We start from the raw sequence: 20,738 nt of genomic DNA on the forward strand, positions 1-20,738 counted from the left end.
CCCAAGGTTTTCAGGGGCCTGCTGAACTCCACAGCATGCTCCTTTTCCATAGAAATACATTAGCCCAAACTACTTAACACTTAACTTTTATAAGCATTATCATTACTGCATGGGGACATTGTTGTCCCTGTTCTTTTTCACTATTGTCTGTGCAATAGACATAGACATCTAAGGTCTCTCATGGTACCATTCAAAGCCAGTCATCCATACTGGATTGGTAGCATAGCATGATGATCTTCTCATGATGGTGGGTTGTGAAGTCTACCCTTGGTTTAGGAGAACAGTAAGGGATCAGGTTGCTGGAGCCAGGGGATACAGAAGCAAGGGCCCATAGCTGGTAGGGAGGTGTGAGACTGGGGAATTGCATCACAGTAGTAGCAAGAAGATGGAGACAGGTGTTCAGTGCTCAGTTTATTTTGAATAAGACCTGAGGGGATTTGCTGACAGAATTGTCAAGAATGACTGGTTTGAGAACCTGGAGAGCTGGTGTCATCATTGAGACTTCAACACTTAGGGAAGAGCAGGCTGGGGAAAAACCAGGAGGTTGGTTTGGGGCGTGTTAAATTTGAGACTTTTTAGTGGTCTATGTCACTTTTCCATCAGTACACATATTAAACATGCTTGGATGTCTTTATGTAAGGAGTTTTAGAAAACGTTTTATGACTTGAGCCCTCATTAAAAAAAATTTGACCTCTGTAGGCATGTACACTAATATTTTGGGTTTTCAATTGTCAGGGCTCATGTAAATGTCAAGGTTAAAGCTGGAATTTGATTAACATTCACAGCAGGAATTAACAGCTTGCAAAACTCATGAATTGTTCTTACATTGTGCTTGAATCTCAAAGCTATTTTAAAGAGCAATTGCAACATTTCATAAACATGTTTATGTTTGCATTTCATTCTGGTGTCAAGTTTAGAAAATGTTTCCCTATGTTCTTAGTTCAAAGGAAGGCAGAAGTCTTATTTAAATTTCCATTAGGAACCAATTCACAAAATATATTGATTTTTTTCTCCTGCAGAGATTCTAAAATTTTGGCAGTTTTATCTATATTATCTGTTTGTATTCATTCATGTAAACTTATATTGCTTTTCAGCTTTAACCTCTGTATTTCTATGATATCAGCTTCAATATTATTGACAAACAACATGAACTTTCACTTCCAGTGTTATTCTTACCCACTTAGGATTCTCTCATAGCAAATTAATTCCTGAGTCTTGTTATGAATATGCAGGCACATTTAGGGAAATTAGTGAGAGGAGTGAAATTAACTTTTCAGAATATCGATAGCTATTTTTTATGTCATTCATTTTTACACTTCTGATGTTTTGGAAAGTTTTGATATTGCTGTTAGTTTCCATAGAAGCCTTTGTTGAGCTTAATCTCAGATGTCACTATTTAAATAAAGAGTTTATATGCACTAAATTGCCAGTTTGAATATTAAGGGTCCCGCATCAAGACTGAGTAATTTGGGAATCACTGTGGCTAATTAAAAAGTGCTTCACGCAAAATCCACATCACTGTTTAATTAGTCGAGTATATCAAGGGATTGGAGATGTGTTGGGGAAAGCACTAACCGAAACATCAAAGACTAACTTCGAAAGATGTAATAATTGTGAAGACAGTGAAAAGAGTAGTTACAAAGCAAATCAAAGTCACTCTTTTAGTAAGTTATTTAATGCTTAAGAGATTTAGATCATGTTTGCAATGGCACAGGGCTTATTGTTCCTGATGTGAATCATTATAAAGATCCCTTAGAAGCTGATAGAGTATAGTGTTGGGCCGCACAAGAACTGGGTACAATACTGTTCAGTTATGAATTTCTCACATAACTTGGACAACTTCACTTAACCTCTGAGACTCAGGTTTTACAAGTGTAACATGTAGATAACAATATCTACCTCACACAGGTGCTGTGAGAAGTGAATGAAATAATGGCAATGAATTACTTTGCAGTGAAATAATACTAGTGAAGAATTTTGCAATCTATAAGCCACTCACTTGTCCCTTGATATCTATGAGATTTGTTATGGGGCACTCAAATACCCAAATTCAAGGATGCTCATTTCCCTTGTATAAAATGGAATAATATTTGTATATAATATATCCACATCCTCCAGTATACTTTAAATCAAATCTCTAAATTACATTAAATACCTAATGTATTGCAAATTCTACATAAACAGTTGTTATATTGCATTGTTTAGGGGATAGTGACTAGGAAAATATGTGGACATGTTCAGTATAGATAATTTAAAAATATATATTTTCAGTCTAAGACCAGTTGAATCTGCAGAGTGAAACCCATGGGTGTGGGGGCCCTTCTGGACTTACATAAATGTAAAAGAGTAATAATAGAATCATGTCTTATTGGAAAGGGAAGTCTAGCATAGATTACCTCATAAAAACTATGGGTTTTGAAGTTATAAGTTTAATATAATTACATTCCATCATGTAGAAACTAGACAGATAATCATATAACCCTTAGTCAGTTATCCTTGCACATAGTAAGTGTAAATACTGATATTTACTTTTATTTTCTTTCCTATTAGTTTTTTTTTTAATTTTTTGACTTTCAGAGTAATACTTGCTTTTGATGCTCATCTTGTGCAACTTATAAACATAGTAGTGCATGAGAAAGATGAAGAGCTTTAAAAAATTGTTCTTATCTAACCACCATTCGTTTCATTTTTCTCTATATAGTTTTAAATTGTGTAGCTAATATTTTACATATTGCTTTTTAAAAAATTCATATTGCTTTTTTCTTATGAAGTTATGAATTTCTCTTTGTCATTAAACTCTTTCATTCTTAATGAATGCATAATACTTTGCATACTGTTAAGATGCAACTTTTTATTTTTATTTTATTTTTTTTGGTACTAGAAGTTGAACCTGAATATGCTGGACTACTAAGATACACACCTAGCCCTTTATATTTCTTATTTTGAGACAGGTAAGCTCTTTAGGGCCTCCCTAAATTGTTGGGACTGACCTCAAATCCCAGTGTCTCAGCCTCTTGAGTCACTGGGATTACAGGCATATGCCAGTATGTCCACCAAGATAAATTCATTTAACCATTTTATTCTTCCTATACATTTGGTTGTTTTGAGTTTTTCACAAATTTTAAAGAAAGATGCTTTGGCATGTGGTAAAATTTTTTTCTTTGTAAACCTTTCTTTTTCATTTTTGGTAATTTTCTTAAGTTATATGTCCAGAAGTTGTGTTAAGTTACCAGAAGTTCAATCAAAGATATGAACATTTCTAAGGCTTTTGAAAATAAGGAGTTCTAAGGCAACTCCTACTAGCTCTGCATGAAACTCAGCATTCTTCCCATTTGTTTGTGTAGTTGTAATGACAGTGTGCATGTAATTCTACCTTATTTTTTCCTTTAGGATTGTATTTCACATATTTTTGAAGTTGCTGCATGGCTTTATAACCACAATTTTAATAACCCTACAGTGTTCTATCCAATGAAAAACTATAATTACTTAGCAAGCCTTATATTGTTGAATATTTAGGACACTTCCAATTTTCCTTATTAAGAAACAGTGAATATGGCACAGTTTTCATGGTTGTTGGTGCTATTTTGGGATTGTTCCCTTTTAATAGATTCATAAATATGTAATTATTGGTCTAAGAGCATGATAAGTTTGGGTTTCCTTAGCAAGCTTGTATTGCAATTGTCTTGTTCCATAGTCATATTAATATTTGCTGTGGCTAGTTGTATATTAACTATATAAATTTATTGGGTTCACTATGTTCTTATCAGCTTTTTTCCCACAACCTACTGAATTTGCAACCAAATTTTGTTTTCTCCCCTTATGCTCTGTACCAACTGGAAGCAGATGGGCACAATGCTTTTTACAGCTAGCATATTGTATTTGGCCATTGTCCAAGACATAATGAAAGAATTTGGCTGATGTATGTAATGCTCACCAAAGAATCATGACTAGTAAGATAATGACAGCTAGTCTGGCACTGTGGTGGGAATGTCCCCTCTAAATCTCATGTTAAAATTTAATTGCTATTATGATGATATTAGGAGATTGAACTTATAAGAGATGATTAGGACTTTTGAAAGTCTTCATGAATGAATGAATGCCATTTTCACAGGGATGAACTCCCCAAGAAAGAACTTAATTTTGACCCCCATTCTCTCTGTCTCCTGGTTCCATTTGCCCTTCTACCTCACTCCAAGGGATGATGCAGCATAAAGGATGATCCCCAGATGGAACCCCAGATATTGAACTTCCCAGCCTCCAGAACCATGACCCAAACTTCTACTGTTTACAACTTACCCAGTTTATAGTATTCTGTCATAGTAGCAGAAAACAGAATTATATATCTGGGAAGATACACTTTCAAGACTTTCAAGCAAGGAGAATCTTATTCTAGTAGCTTGGAGAAAACCATTCATAATTTTAGACAGGTACTGATTATATTAATAACTTTTCCTTATTATTAGTTTTCCAATTTTTATGAACATTCTAAAGTATGTATGAAGTAACCTATTACATAAGGCCAGATAAGAGGAGCCCATTACAGTTTGATCCAGACTGAGATGGTCTATAAATTGAGATAGATTTTAATTAAGCTCATTGAGTCTGAGTGTAATACTTATTTTATTCCCACCTTGGATGTTTGGTTCAAATGCCAATATGCACTCCTGAGGATATAATTTAACTTTACCAGGAAGTCGACACTATTAATTGAGGTTTGGGGAAAATGCCACATTTGTCCACCCCTCCCTGTACCTATGCTCTTTGAAATATGGCTTTGTGTCTCCCCTCATTAAGAGATAGGATTTTGTTCTCGACCTTGAATATCTCAACTGACATTATAAGGCATTATTAACTCCAAGTCTAGAGCCCCAGAGGTTTGAGCTACTCCCGTTCTCATTCTTGAAACCCTTTCTGAGCAATATGAAAAAACCCGAGTTAACCCCCAGAAGATGGAAATAACATGGATCAGAAAGAGAATGACCTCTAGGTTGAGGATGTCCTAGATCAGCCAGTCTCAAGCCAATGTACTACCTGACTACTGACGCATGTGTGCACCCAGATGAAATGAGTCATGTCCAACTCAGAGCAGCAGACCTTCCCAGGTGACTCCGAGATTCATGGACTAAGCAAATTCTTGTTATTTACCACTAAACCTTGAGGCTGGTTTGTTATGTAGCTTTGTTATGATAGTAGGTAACTAATACAAGGTCTCTCTAGCCTTGCAATCCAAGACTCTTACATGGAATAATCATTTCTTATTAAACAAAGGAATATAATGTCTTATCTTGGTGTGCTGAAATACTCAATCTTTTCCTTTCCTAAGAGGAATGGTACAATATTGCATCCCAGACCTCATGGAACAAACCAAACATTTCCATAGATTTAGTAATGAAGAAGATTTAAACCCCCCCCCGCCCAAGGCAGTGAAAATATTCTACTTATGAATTTTTATGTGCATAGAGGAAGTGCTGAAAATTGGGACACAGTCATAGCTGACCCAACACCCTCAAAACCAAGCAGCATATGTACTTGTCCAATGCTGGTCTAAGTTGCCTTATGGAACCATGTTTCAGAAGTGTACTTGGAAGAATAAAAGTGATCTTACCTTGAGTTACATCTGGGCATTATATTTTCCTAGACAAATATTGCTATCACATATACATGAAGCTTCAAAAATACGCATACAATAAGCTCGATGTTGCTCTGCCTGTTTCTTATTAACACTTTTGGTTGGTGCTGTCAGATGCAGCCACTACCCACATGTATCTATTTATATTTAAATTTAAATTAACAAAAAATAAATGAAAGCAATTTTTCATTTCTTCTTTTACAAGCCACAGTTCAACAGCTACCTGTACCTAGTAACTACCATGTTGTATTGTATTGCACAGATGTGGATTTCTGTTATTGTAGGTAGTTGCTCCATGCTGTGTTCTACTTTACTAATTCCATAAATGCAAGTTTGATTGTTATTTTGGTTATTTGGCTCTAATTCACAAGTTAGTGTTTTGAGCAATTTGTTGAATATCCTTACTATAACAGCTGGAAATTGATTTAGTCTTATTGGAATGAGCCAAGGCTGCAACTTGCTTGGTGATTTCTAAGTATTTGCTGCTGAAGATAAGAAGGAGTGATTTTCATAAAAAGCAGGCAAGTACTCACTAGCCTTTTTGGATAGTTCTTTATTCCATGTCATTTTTAATATTAGAAGACTTTAGAAAAATATGTACATGTTTTATCACCCAAAAAGGCATAAAAGTTGATGCAAGGGCATGAGTTTTTCCTTCTTTCTTTTCTTTTTTCTGTAGTGGGAATGGAACCCAGAGCCTCATGAATATTAGGCAAGTAAGTGCTCTAATACTGAGCTACATCTCCAGCCCTATGTTCTTTTACTTTATATACATCTTGGTTATGTTTCCAAAGCACTTAAATGATGCATAGTAATAAGCCTATACAAATTTGAAGTACAAAAAGAAAAATTATTTGAGTCATTGAACACTCACTACAGTGAATGGTCACTGTTTTATCTTTTTTTAAGGTATTTATTTTGTAGTTAGTTGGACACAATAACTTTATTTCACTTAATTATTTTTATGTGGTGCTGAGGATTGAACCCAGGTCTCGAATGTGCAAGGCAATCGCTCCACCGCTGAGCCACAACCCTAGCCCTGTTGTTATCTTTTAATAGAAACCATTAATTTATAGTTATATATTACTGGGTAATTATATAGTTTTAATCTGTAAACAATTATCTAAAGATTAGCTAAAGGTTCATATACTACAATTATTATTAGAATTTGGTCCAATCCATTAATAGATTTTTTAAAAATTGGATAATAATTCTCCTTACTAAATAATTTGCATATTTGTAAAGTTGACTGCTACCTCATATAGTCTAGTCTGCCTTCTGAGCAAATTTGAGAGTTGGCATTTCTAATGCTTAAAATCTGTGGCTGCTGGGTGTGGTGGCTCATGCCTGTAATCCCAGCAACTTGGAAGGCTAAGGCAGGAGGATTTCAGGTTTGAAGCTAGCCTAAGCGACTTATCAGAGCTGTAAGCAACCTAGTGGGATCCTGTCTCAAAATAAAAAGGGCCAGGGATGTGGCTCAATGGTTAAGTGCCCTTAAGTTCAGTCCCTGGTACCTAAAACAAACAAACAAAAACAAAATAAAAAAAAAAAACCTGTGGCTATTCTTCATAAACATTTCACCCTGTCATGAGTGGCTGTTATATTTTAGATTGTCTCAGTGGACTACATATGGGGTTAATCTACATCATATAAGTTGTATTGCTTCTCAGCAAGAGAACACTTTTGCATTTCATGTCTGGAAATTCACACTAAGTAAAGTCATAATTCTGGCTATCAAAAGTAGGAACAGTTTTTTTTTTTTTGTCACAAGGAGTATGATCAAATAGAGTTGGGGTCTGGCCCACTATTCTTTTCCTGTTTTTTTTTTATAGCTTTAGTGAGGGATAATTGGAATACAATGAATTTCACACACTTAAAATGCACTGTTTGGTAAGTTTTGACACAGGTATATGACCAAGAAATTACACAATTAAGATAATAAACTTATCATGCCCAAAATTCCTTTGTGTCTCATTGAAAACCCTTCTCCTCTATCACAATTTATCTGCATCCCCACAAAATCAGTTATTGGCTTTCTGAAACTATAGTTTATTTGCAATTTCTGAATTTTTAATATAAATGGTATTATGTATTCTGTACTCTTTTTTGCCTGCTTTCCTTTATTCACACAATTATTTTGAGATTCATCATTTTATTGCATATATTAACAGTTAATTCCAGTTAATTGCCAATTAATGTTCTGTTATTTGTATACATCATATGTTTATTTATTTGGGTATTGGTTGTTTCCAGTTTGGGGTTATTACAAATATAACCTCCATGTACAAGCATAGATACATACTTTATTTCTCTTGGCCTAATTCCCAGGCATAGAATGTCTGGATCATGTGGTAGGTGTGTGTTTAACTTCCTTTATCCCCCTTTAGTCCTGTTCATTATGGAGATACACAGTTGAGAAGGCAGCTTTGTAATGGAATCAAACAGAAAAAATCCAGGGCTTATTAGAATTCAAGAGATAATGAGACTTCTGGATTGCTTCTTGAGGAGTTTGCTCTAATGTTACATTACTTCTGCTACTTGGAGGTGATAATTAAGATGAAGGGAATATTTTATGTCCATATTTGGAGCCAAGTTGTCAGTCATAATAGCTATTGAAACTATATAGTCAATGTTGCCATGACTAAAGAACTGGCTGAGTAGATGCCCTAGTGGTAAATTCTTTAGAGGCTGCTTTTCCTGAAAACCAACCTCACATGGATAGAGCATGACCCTGTCTACTCAACTCATCAGTAACACTAACAATGTAGTTCCTGTGTCTCCATACCACACTAATGTACCCAGAGTCATACTTTATATCCAGGGGCTGTCTGTTAAACCCACACCAAAGAGCTCTGTGACATAGTCTTGAATATGTTATAATCACTTGGGTTTAAGTCAATGTCATGTCATACAATGATGGGACCACTTTAATTATTTACTAACCCATCTTTCTCTGGAATGTCATTGGTTAGTACACAACACTGTTACAACATAAATCTTTATAGGTTTGGTGGGTATCCACAGGAATTACATGGTGACAAATATTTAAAATCTGTCAGAAATGCCAGTAAATTGAATCCATGCAGATTTGCCTCAAATAGATCTGTATCTAATGTGTCAACCAGTTTAATACTATTATTTGATCTTTTCAGCTAAATTAATAGTCCCAAATCTGAATTGCTGAGAATAGAATCTTGTCTTTTAAAGCATAGGTCTTGAGCTGGCTTATCAAAATCATCAGGAAAGCTTTTCAGAAAGCACTTTTCTATATCAGTCTTGGTCCTACAATATACCAATTGAATCAGAATCCTTGGAGTAAGTCCAAACATTTATTTTAAGGACAGAAAAAAATTATACTTAAAATTTATGAGCCATTTAGCACTTTTTTAAAAAATTCAAATTTGGAATCATCTATCACTGTCCAAATTGGGAGCTTGCTAATGTTTTGGCTCTGGATATGGCATTGGAGACAGCTAAAGAGAGTTTAGTAATTCCTGGTGCTCAATCATTCTCTTGTGCTTGCTTTATTTTATTTTTTATTGGTAGGTTTGTTTTGCATTAAAGCATTGGTATTCTGAAACCAGTAAGTCATGGCCAAATACTATATTTCTTTATATCCAGATTGGATAGTTACTAGATGTATTAATTTTCTATTGCTGCTATAATAAATTACTATAAACTCAGTAGCTTAAACAATACACATTTATTATGCTACAGTTCTGTAGTCTAGGAGTCTGATGAGGGTCTCCCTGAGCTAAGGTAAGAGTGTCAGAGACCCACATTCTTTTATGAAGGCCCTAAAAGAGAATCTGCTTCTATGCTGTTTTGAACTTCCACAGTCACCTACATTCCTTGGATCATGGCCCGCTCCCTTCATATACCAACCCAGGAATACTGCATCAGCTTGACCGTTCTTCCTCAACCACATTCTTCTGATCATGACCAGGGAAGGTTCTCTACTTTTAAGGACTAATGATGAAATTGTGCCCACCTTGAGGATCAAGAATAACCTCACCATCTCAAGGGAAGATTAATTATATTTCAAAGCCTCTTTTACTGTGTAACTTAGTTTATCTACAAGTTCAGGAACTAGGATGTGGTTATCTTTGTGGGACCGTTATTCATTATTTTTTCAACCACACTAAATACCTAGGCAGAACAAGGGATTATCTTCTCTAACTCTTCTGCTACAGTCCTGCCCCTGTTAACTGATACTGGGAGTGTAGGATATAAGTCTTTGGTAACAGAGGTAAAAGGTCATTTTTATTGTGTTTCTATGAAAGTTAAACCATCTGTGTAGTTGAGGAAGTGTTCACCTTTGCATTCAATCTTAGGAAGGTCTCTTCTTTCTCATCTCATCTCTTTGGCCTCTTCAGATGGGGCATTAAGGACTGATTTTTGGGGGGACCAAGTGACCTCCATTCTCTGCTTCCTGGCCCCAAATTGTTGGGGGCCCAAGGAGTATTTTAAATTTCCATAGTCACTTTTAATCTAGGCTGATATGTTTTTAGCTTTCCTAGAAAAACTCTTTCAAATTGTGTAATTTATTTTTTAACTAGTTGATCAGTCACAACATGTGCCAATAACAATGCCTACAATTCTTTTTTTAGATAATCCTCTCCTTCAGGACTTAATTTTAGGAGCCTAGCAGATATATAAGGGGAAGCCACAGTCGTACCTTCTTCATTTTTAACCATTTTCTTCATCTGGAAGATTTATGGGTGCCAAACTAATTTTTCCCAAGATTTTAACAAAAGAATATGAGTTTTTTCTTGATCATTTGCTATGAATCTGAAATTTCTTTCTTTCTTTCTTTCTTTCTTTCTTTCTTTCTTTCTTTCTTTCTTTCTTTCTTTCTTTCTAAAGCAGAAATCTTCACAGTTTGGTCTTTAAGAATCAATTTACTTTTTATATCTGAACATTTAATTTTCCTAACTCTTTGCCTAAACATGTAAGCTCATTTAATGAAATGTCTGCCTTTCTAGTTATGGCATGTGACAATATTAGCATTTTATCACTGCATAATGGATGTGTGTCCTTTAGACCCTAGATGCAGTATCCTTGCCATCTGCTGCCGTTTTCTATATGTTTCATTGCTGCCCCTACTTTTAGGTACCAATTTCTGTACTAGTCAGGATAGGCTAATATATACTACAAAACAAATGATCCTTAATATAAGTTCTTAGAGCAATAAATAATTATTTCTCACTCATGCAACATGTCCAGTGTATATTCATTATAAAACCCTTCTGTGTCTTCTATGCTATGTAATAATTGTGGCAAAGGAAAGCTAAGCATGGCCAATGAGCACTGGGTTTAAAACTTCTGCTAAAATATATGTTACTTCCATTTAAATGTCATTGATCAATTCAAGTTCCATACTCAAGCAATACATCAGTGAAGATGGGAAATCTCTACCACAGGAGAGGGTGACCTAATATTTGGAAGTAGACCTTCAATTTATCAAATCAGAATTAGTACTACCTTTTATTTAAGAGATGGTAAGCTTTATGTATATATAATATGTGGTTAGACATTTTAGAATTTTGAACTCAAGTAATGTTTTAACAGGTAGAATTACTGTGTCAAAATACTTTGGGGAATTTTTGACCAAGATGAAGAGAAATTTTCTTCTTTACTTGTGCTCCAATTAATTAATTGTTTAAGGCAGTGAATGCAAAATTCAGAATTCCAAGTCAGAGAGATATTGTCACAAGGATTTATCAACAAAATACATTTATTAGAGTCTTCATACTTCCATTAGTGAAGTCTGCTACTGTGGTTAAGAACTGGAGGTTTTTGTTTCCTAAGAGACAGCGAGGAAAGGGTTCATACATAGTCTGACATCATGACCCTCTCTCTGTGGAACTGTCCCACTTTCCAGGTTTAACCTAACATGATTGGCATTGATGAGCAGTAATAGAGTTTCCTTTTTCACACAGGGCACGAGAGACCAATATCACCCTTTCTACAGCAGAGGCAGGTTTTGCAAAATAACAAGGATACAGAAATTCTTATGACATGGTACAAAAGGTGTTGAAAAATCTCATATTCCCATTTCCTCCCTTTGTAGGTAATTTATTTACATCACATTTCAACAATAAGATAACCTCAGTCTGGCTGTATGATGCTGTCTTAAGTGACAGTTCTCCTGCTCTGTGTGTTCAGAGATTGAGGAACATTGTCATGTAGCAAATGGCTAAGGATTCTCTAGTCTCTGCTTCAAGTTCTTCACAAGATTGTCCAAGGATTGCTTGAACATTGATATTAGGAAGTATACATTATTAAATTCCTAAAATAATCTGTGAAAATTAGTGCCTCATTTTAATTTTTATATATTTTTATTGTCTTTAAGGCTAAATATTTTCTCAGCTTTTGAAATTTTATCTTCTGTTTCTTTTTGATTATGTCCTATGTCACAGTACCTTTTCTTAAAATTAATATTGGTTTTATTTAATTTTAAAATTCTTATTATAAAATTTATATTTTCTCATTTTAAACTACAGCAGCTATGTCATAAGTGACTTGTATAGTTTGTAAGTATAATCTAATTGAGGGCCCCATTTCTAAAGAGATACAAATACATTAAGAGAGTGGACACAGAGCTATTGGAAATGAGTTTATTGAAAAGGAAAAATATAAACAAAAGTGATATTGTATTTTGGGATATACCTATTATTACATTTGTAAACAATGCTATGAATAAATAATAATAAATAATAGTCAAATCAAGATACTGAATTGTAGGTACTGTGTAGAAGTCCTGATTATTTGGTATAGCCCATATTAGCTAATAACATAGTGGCAAAATGTACAAGTTATCTATTAACCAAAAGCTTATATTTACATATAAGTGTTTTGTATGTATGTATGTGTTTTGTACATGACTTAATACCTGAATTCCAAATTTTATTTATAACAAGAATTTACGAAAGTTCCAACAATATAATTTTTTGTTGTTGTTCTTGAATGAAAAGAAAATAAGTATTCCACGAAGTTAGCTATGGTATAACATAAGGTACCTGATATGTGCTTTAATTTTCTTTAAACAAACTTTTTTTTTCTTTTTCTTTAAAAAGTTATTTATCATTTAAATTTATTTATATGAAGGAACAAGTGAGAATTATAGCTAATGGAACTCCTTTTTCCCCCTCTCATTTTAGAAAATTATCCATTATAGTTGTACATAATGGTGGGATTTATTGTTACATATTTGTACATGCACACAATATAACAATGTAATTTGGCTGATGTCACTCTGCAGTAATTCCCCTTTCCCTTCCCTTCTTCCTAACCTGGTCCCTTTCTCTCTTCTACTGACCTCCCTTCAATTTTCATGAGCATCCCTCCCATCTTTCTTTTCCTCTTAGTGGAGTTCTTTTTATATGTAAGAAAACATTAGGATTGGAGAGTAAGCATTCTCTCACAAACATTTTCCAAATTTATGTTCTCTTGACCCAACTAGGCTTACACAATCAGCCTATAGCCAAGCAAGTATGTGGTCTTGGCCTTTGAGGAAAGGGATAAGCCATCTTTCATGATGGTCCTAACCCACTTTAAAAAAAAATCAACTCTCCCTAGTCTCAATCTCTGTTCCTTTGTGTTTCCTCCTTGTATCACTGGTAGGCCATCTAGATTTTTGTCCGTGGTCGGATGTAAGATGGGTCAGAACTCTACATTTTCAACTTGAAGGTAACTGCTTACAAGCCCGAAAATTAGGACTGGAGGGTGTAGTTTGGTGTTAGCCTGCTTGCCAGCATGTGTGAGGCCTCAAGTTCAATCCCCAGTAGCAGAATAAAAGCAAAACCCAAATAAATGAAAAATAATTAACTTTCTATTCTATTTCTCATCCTAAATTATGCCTAGTCACATTGTTCAACAGTGTATTAAGGACTCTGCAGTGAGAATAAGTGATAGCATTAAGGATATTCTAGTAATAAAACATCAATATAGAGATGCTCAAAATTTGAATAAACTTCTTGATATCAAATTCACAAATTCTTCTCTCCCATTTAGATCTGAAGATTGAACTCAAAGGAATTTGAAAATAAAATAAAATTCAATGCCCAGTGAGCTAGGACATTCAAAGAAACAATCTTCCCCTTTCTGCATCTCAAGTCTCTATCCAGGAGCTTTGAGGACCTGGGGAGAGGTGTGGTCTCTGTAGCAGCTGCATCCTGGCTGACTTCTTACTGGGATGACCTTTGTTCCATCCAACTTCCAAAGTCATATTCCCTTAACTCTAGGCCTCTGATGAACTTCCATTTTAGAAGGCCAAGATGTAATATGACATAAAAGATTTCTCACCACCCACCATATTTAGGAAATAAGTCAATCCTCAACTCTGAGAGCAGTTATCCAGTGAAAACTGTTTCCAGAACCCAGTGCGTATGTCACCAAAGTCATAAGACAGACTATATCTGATTGAAGGAGGGAGATAGAGAAAATCACTCAGCCTCCCCAGGATGCTCATCAGCATGTTTGAGTTAGTTGGAGCCCATGACATATGGATTTAAATGAATGTGGAAAAAATGAGGTTAATCTTGGCATTATGCATTTATTATATATCTGGGCTAAAAATAAGTTTATGTAGACTGATTCCTTTTTTTTTTTTGGGAGAATGGCCTTTGAGGCATTATTTCCTTCTTACAGTGTTTAAACAAACTTTTTATTTTAGAATAATTTTAAAGAGTTACAAAAAAATTGGGGAGCTAGAACAGCGTCCTTATATATCCTATGACCATTTTTCCCCATTGTTAACATGTTACATTAGTATGTCTATTATAATTAATGAAGCAATATTGATACATTTTATCAACTGAAGTCCATTTACTATTTATATCTTATTCCTTTTTATCTAATAGTTCTTATTCTGTTCCAGTATGCCATTCAATGTATAATATAATCCACTTAGTCATGCTGTCTCCTTAGACTTCTTGGCTGTGATACTTATGGGATGAGGTTTCTGAAGAGTAAGGATGAAAGAAAATAAGATAAAGTCAAGGTTTTGCTTATAGGCAAAATACAAATCATTAGATTATGTTCTGCAGCTGAAGATGGGCAACGAGTGTGACCCTGAACAAAGGCATCCACGACCAACAAACATAACCAGTTTTTTGAGATGCTTCAGAGAAAAGAAACTCTTCCTGGTAGTAAGTTCTGAGAAAACATCCTCTTCAAACTATGAATAAGAGATCACTTTCTGGTGTCCAGACATTTTCCTTAACATCTCTTTTATGTAAAATAATGAAGGGCTTGTTTGGGCTATTTCTATTGCATCTTTAAAGTGGGCCAGGATCATGATGCTTAAATGCATTTTGGGTATGTGGGAAAGGGATTATGATAGAGTCAAGTCAGTGCAGCTATGCAGTCTCAGAGGGTTGGGTCCCTCCCCTAAATAACTGTTCCCATAGCACTTGTCCCAGGGTTCCCTGGAAGACCAGCTAGCTTAGACCATGTCATTTAATGGACCCACCTGAGTCCAAATCATCCCATTCTTTTTTTCTAGTTTCTCCTTTGATACAAAACAAGCCAAGAACTTTTAAACATATATACTTGAAGAGAAGTTTCAATAGGAAGATTTAGCATAGGCAGACATCAAGTCAGATTATATATTGAGACTGATTGGACTGTAAGAGATTTCAACAGGCAAGGATTTCAGGTACCTTATGGAGTAGATTGTAGGATAACTGTTTTCTCTGTCTTTCCTTGCATCAGAGTTTTTCTGTTCATCTTGGCCAGAGGAAGCTGCTCATAAAACTGAATCATATTTTTTGGCCAACATCTGTCTATAGTGCAAGGTTGCCAAAAATTTGAAACTACCTTCTGTATGCAGTTTTCATATGCCAGAAACAGATGGGATTTTCTGTAATTTCAATTATTTATGGTGTTTTCTACATTTAGAATTATTCTGTGGACATTGGTGTAATTAAAAATCCTAGGGACTGGGATTGTGGCTCAGCGGTAGAGCGCTCGCCTAGCATGGGCGGGACCCGGGTTCGATCCTCAGCACCACATAAAAATAAAGGCATTGTGTTGTGTCTATCTACACCTAAAATAAATAAATAAACAAATGTTAAAAAAAATTCTGCCTACCTTTAAAATATCTCACACATATAAACACAATTCCTATCACAGTCCTATATCTGTATATTAGAAATAGTAGACCCTCATTCATTTTCTGGCTTTACTCCTTGATATATATGGCTCTGGAAATCTCTGGGCCTTGATTTTCTCATTTATACTATATTTGTCAAAGGTAGAGATTAAATGAAGTGAAAAACATTGTGATAGTCCCATAAAAAATTTTAGATAGTAAAATTGTTAATTATATTCTCTACCTCCTTATATATACTTCCATATAATATATAAGTATATATATTTAAAACCATTTCACTTATATAATCATGACATATATTGATCTTATATATCATAATTAGGTTGGTGTGCTATTTCCTTTATGTTTATCATAAGATTCTGCTGGTATTTATTTCTGTTTTCTTGAATTCTTCATTTTCCTGTTCAGCCATTTCCACAGGCTCCCAAAATACTCAGTTCAGAGAAAATGTTATTGATATTGAGAAGTTGAGACTTCTGTTACTATCTTCATTTGATTCCTTACCTGAGGAGAAAGGATCCCATGACCCTGAGGAGAAACCTACCTTGGAACTCATTTATTCCATATCTTCAGTGGGTCAAGGAAGGTCACTAGCAAGGAGCAGCATGGTTTATCCACTTGTTGGTAAATGCCATGTCATTGGTCTCAGTGTGAATTCCCCCAACCCTACCTCACCCCACCTTTGGACCATCTTTTACCATATGTTATCTACATATCTTTGAACTCTCTATGAGGAGGCTTTGTATTTCTTGAAGATATTTTCAGACTACTCTCTTAGACCCTAATTTCCTCAGAGATAGTGTATGCATGATGTATTTTAATATTCCCTCCTTACCAGGCACAATAACAAGGTAAGTATGTAATACACCGAATTAAAAATAAAATGTATGAAAGATGACATTGAGCATTTCTCAGAGATTCCATGGCCAAAATCTTTCACTGCCTCAAAATTCCTTTTACCCATCATGTTCTATCTTGAATGGAAGCTCAAGACTGGCCTCAATGCTGCTGTAGCTCCATGGTGAAAGACAGGAGGGACATGCTCACAAGTTTTGAGGGATGTGCTCACAAGTTTTGTGGAGGACTGCAGTCACAAGTAGTTAGGATCCTGAGAAGTCTCACTTTCTTGACTAAGGTAGGGCACTGTGGAGAGATGACATCATGCATCATGAAGCCAGTGACATGAGTACAAGTATCTTGGAGACAGTGGTCAAAGACACAGAGATAAGAAGTGGAGCACCAAAAATGAATCTCATTAAGCTTTTAGACATACTTTATGTGGTTTCCAAAATTTCTCAAATTTCCCAAGAGTTCTTATTAACTGACTTAACATTCCAGTGGAAAGTAGGATATTTGTTAGCATCAAGGGAAAAAAATGTAAAACTATATAAACTGAGATTCCAGTTGAAAAAATTGAATAGCAACAAGTTTCTTGAATAGTGGGCAGAGAGGCAGTGTGGTTAGAACCAATCAGCCTGAGGAAATTGGAGCCTCAATATTAGTTAACTTTTGCATTTCGGTCACCCAATTACCAAATAAGAACAACCTACAGGAGGAGGAAAGAGTATTATTGGGCTCACAGTTTCAGAGGTCTCAGTTCAGAGATCACTAACTCCTTATTCTGCAACCAAGATGTGGAAGAACATTATGGGAGAAGGGTCCAGAAAAAGAAAATTCTCAATTCATGGGGGTTTAGGGGAGAGAGAGAGAGAGAGAGAGAGAGAGAGAGCGTGCAAGCGAGCGAGCAGGGGAGGTAATGGGCCACAGGGAATAAACACCCTAGTGATTCATCTAATCTAGTTATGTCCAAATACCTACACTCATTCAAACTAGGATAGATCAGGTTACAGATCTCACAAGCCAATCACTATAACTCTGAGCATTCCTACCTCAATACAAAAGATTTTGAGGGACACATCACATCCAAACCATAACCTTCTACCTCTGAACTTAAAAAGCTCATGTCCATCTTACAATGCAAAATGCATTTGATTTATATCCAAAAGTCTCATAGTGTTAACAAAAAACTTTTTTGCCCAAAAGTATAGCTCAAGAACAAAGTCTCCTCTGAGCCTCCAGTCAACCTTTGGCTGTGAGCCTCTGTAAAAATAAAAACAAGTTGCGTATTCTCCAATATACAGTGCCAGAGTAAACATTCTTTTTCCAAAAGGGAGGAATAGGGGCATAGAAGGCAGTGATGGGGCCAAAGCAAGACTGAAAACCCAGCCAGGTAAACAGGTCCTATAACTCTATATACAGCATCTAGGACACAAGGTGTTCAAAAGAGTTTGGGAAGTCCTGTCCCTTGGCCTTGCCAGTTATAGTACACATGGGCTTTTTTTTTAGCCTGGCTCTTTCTGCACCCAGCAGCTTTTCTTGGTAGACAGTTAACATTGCTGGCATCTCTTAATTATTAGGGCTCTATTTTAGCTTCAGCTTCACCTTTACATTTTCATTTATTGCCTTCTCAGAGAAGTCTGCAGGGACACTTGTCCTGCAGCACTTTACATGTCCTCCCAGCCCTTTCCCTGAAATCTCAGTGAAAGCATCCATGACATCTTAACTTGAGCATCCTGTATTTCTGCAGAATCAGCACTATGTGCATGGCACCAAGGTACACTGCCAGCTTGCACAATATTTGGGCCTCCTGGAATCGGGCCTGCAGAGGCCTTTGAGTAACTGTACAACTCAGCAGGATGAAATAATTTCCTAGGCATTCGTGTGTGAGCAGGGTGCTCAAGGATGCAGAAGGGAAAATTCCTTTGAAAAGAGCTCATGGGGGCATCCTGCTTGCCCCTTGGGTGTGGTCTTCCAACTTTCCGAGGTGTCCTCAGGACATTCTTCCTATTAACCTCTAAGCAAAGTACTTAGCATGTCTTTAGGGGCTGTTACCTCTTCAACAAGAACACTTTCTTTGGCCCCAGTTTTGCATGCACTTATCTGACCAAACTACAAGTTTTTAAAGTCCTTCAGTCATGTTTTCCTCTCTTGATTCTCCCAGTAAATGTAGCCAAATTCTGCCACACCAGTGAATGAATGCTTGCTGCCTTAAAATTTCTTCCACCAGATTAATTAGTCCATTACTTTTAAATTCAACCTTATACAAAGATTCAGGACATGGGGAAATGTAGCCAAGTTTTTATCCAGAATATAATATGAGTGTCTTTTAGTCCAATTCCCAATAGAGTCCTCATTTCCTTCTGTAAAATCCTAAGCACAGTCCACATCTCTAATCAGCATTCTTATCTTTTGAGTTCCCACCAGAATCACCCACTAAGCTCCACTTAAAAGGATTCTAAAGCTTTTCCAGCTTGCATCTCTAAACTTTTAAAAATTCCTCCCACCAACCAACTCCAAAGGTTTCTGAATCATATGATCAAGTTAGTTTCCACAATGACCTCACTTCTCAGTACCAATTTCTGTTTGAGTCAACTTTTGTGTCAGAGTAACTCAATTTAACAACAAGAACAGTTTTAAGGAAGAAAAGTTTATTTAGGGCTCATAGTTTCCAAGGTCTCAGATGGCCAACTTGGTTGCTCTTAGCTCAAGGTGAAGGAGCACATCATGGGGAAAAGACCCAGAAGAGAGAAGCTGCTCACCTCATGGTAGAGTCAGGAGGGAGGGAGGGAGGGAGGGATGGAGAGAGAGAGAGAGAGAGAGAGAGAGAGAGAGAGAGAGAGAAGTTTTCAGAAAGAATTGAGTTTTTATGTTTGTGTTCTACTAATAAAGTTGAAATAACAACCAAAACCAATGAGAGATTTTCCCACTTTCACTTCATCACTTGTGGTTTTTTTATTTTATATTTCATTCTATACTTAACAAATTTTAATATGCTATAGTGATATTGTTGGTCTAATGCTATAATGCAAATTTTCAAATTTTATCTTATATTCAAAAATTACTTTTCTTTTCTTAATACCTCTGTATCTTTTCTCTTCCCAAAGTCTAAATACTACATTGATAGTCTGCTGTTATCCTCAATGTACTAGTTGCTTTTTTTCTATAATATTGCTTTCTTAAAATTCTTTAGCATTTTTATTGGAACAGACAACACTTAATACATATATTCTGGTACAAAGGCAAGATCACTCCACTCTTTGGGGTTAAATGTATATAAATCTATGAGATGCTTATTCTGTACAATTATGTACCAAGCACCATGTGAGTATGTAAAAATGTGATATGGAGTGAAAAAGATTAATAAAATTATATCTTTACCCACAGAAGTTTATAGTCCAGTTGAAGTGATGGGACTCACGTGATTCAATTAGCTAATGTGACCTGAGCATATGTAACAGCAGGATTGATTGAGATAATAATATGCTCAATGTGAGATACAGAGACTGACAGGATGGGGAAGCACAGCTATTAAAAATGTGCTAATTGTGAAGTCAGATTCATGCAGAAAAAGAAAACGCAGAGGGACTTGCAGTTTTACATCATCAGGGGAAGGTTTCTGAGCAGAGCAGTGAATTGGGGAGCATTTAGGATTTCACATTGCTGCCTGACATGGTCCATCATCTTCCCCCAAATATACTCTTTGTGCCCTTGTAGAGCTTTGCCTCATTCAGGCCTTGGCTCTAAGGGTTTGTGCCAGTCCAGAGAAAATTCATCAGGGGAGGAAAGATAAATCTCTGTAGAGCAAGAAAATATTGTGTTTTTACATTTTTTATCTTCTTAGGGAAAAATTTATATAAATTTAGAATTGGGAAAAAGTATATACAAGCCAAAGAACAGACTGTTTCACTATTGTTTAATATGTGTTTGTATCTGTGTATGTTTGTACATACAGCTTAAAATCCTGATAACAAATTCAGAAACCTGTCATAAGCAAAAGGCAAAATTAATTGTCACCCAGAAAAGTGCTAAAGATCCCCATGTACTTCTATCCCTAGTGTGCTGATTACTAGTTATGGACCAAAAACAAGGTCAATTTCTTCATCAGCAGAATTATTTATACCCTCTTCATAAGGGTATTTATACCCTTGTCAC

General features: G+C 35.7%; 1 protein-coding gene across 3 annotated transcripts in view; it reads left to right on the top strand.

Annotated features, from left to right (window-relative positions):
* Positions 1 to 20,738, top strand: part of Grm1 (glutamate metabotropic receptor 1) — a 386,960-nt gene that overhangs the window by 274,900 nt on the left and 91,322 nt on the right. The window lies entirely within an intron of this gene.

Source organism: Marmota monax, unplaced genomic scaffold (genome assembly GCF_021218885.2).
Source record: "Marmota monax isolate L192 unplaced genomic scaffold, Marmota_monax_Labrador192_F-V1.1 WCK01_AAM20220418_F8-fsc00030, whole genome shotgun sequence".
Taxonomy (NCBI): domain Eukaryota; kingdom Metazoa; phylum Chordata; class Mammalia; order Rodentia; family Sciuridae; genus Marmota; species Marmota monax.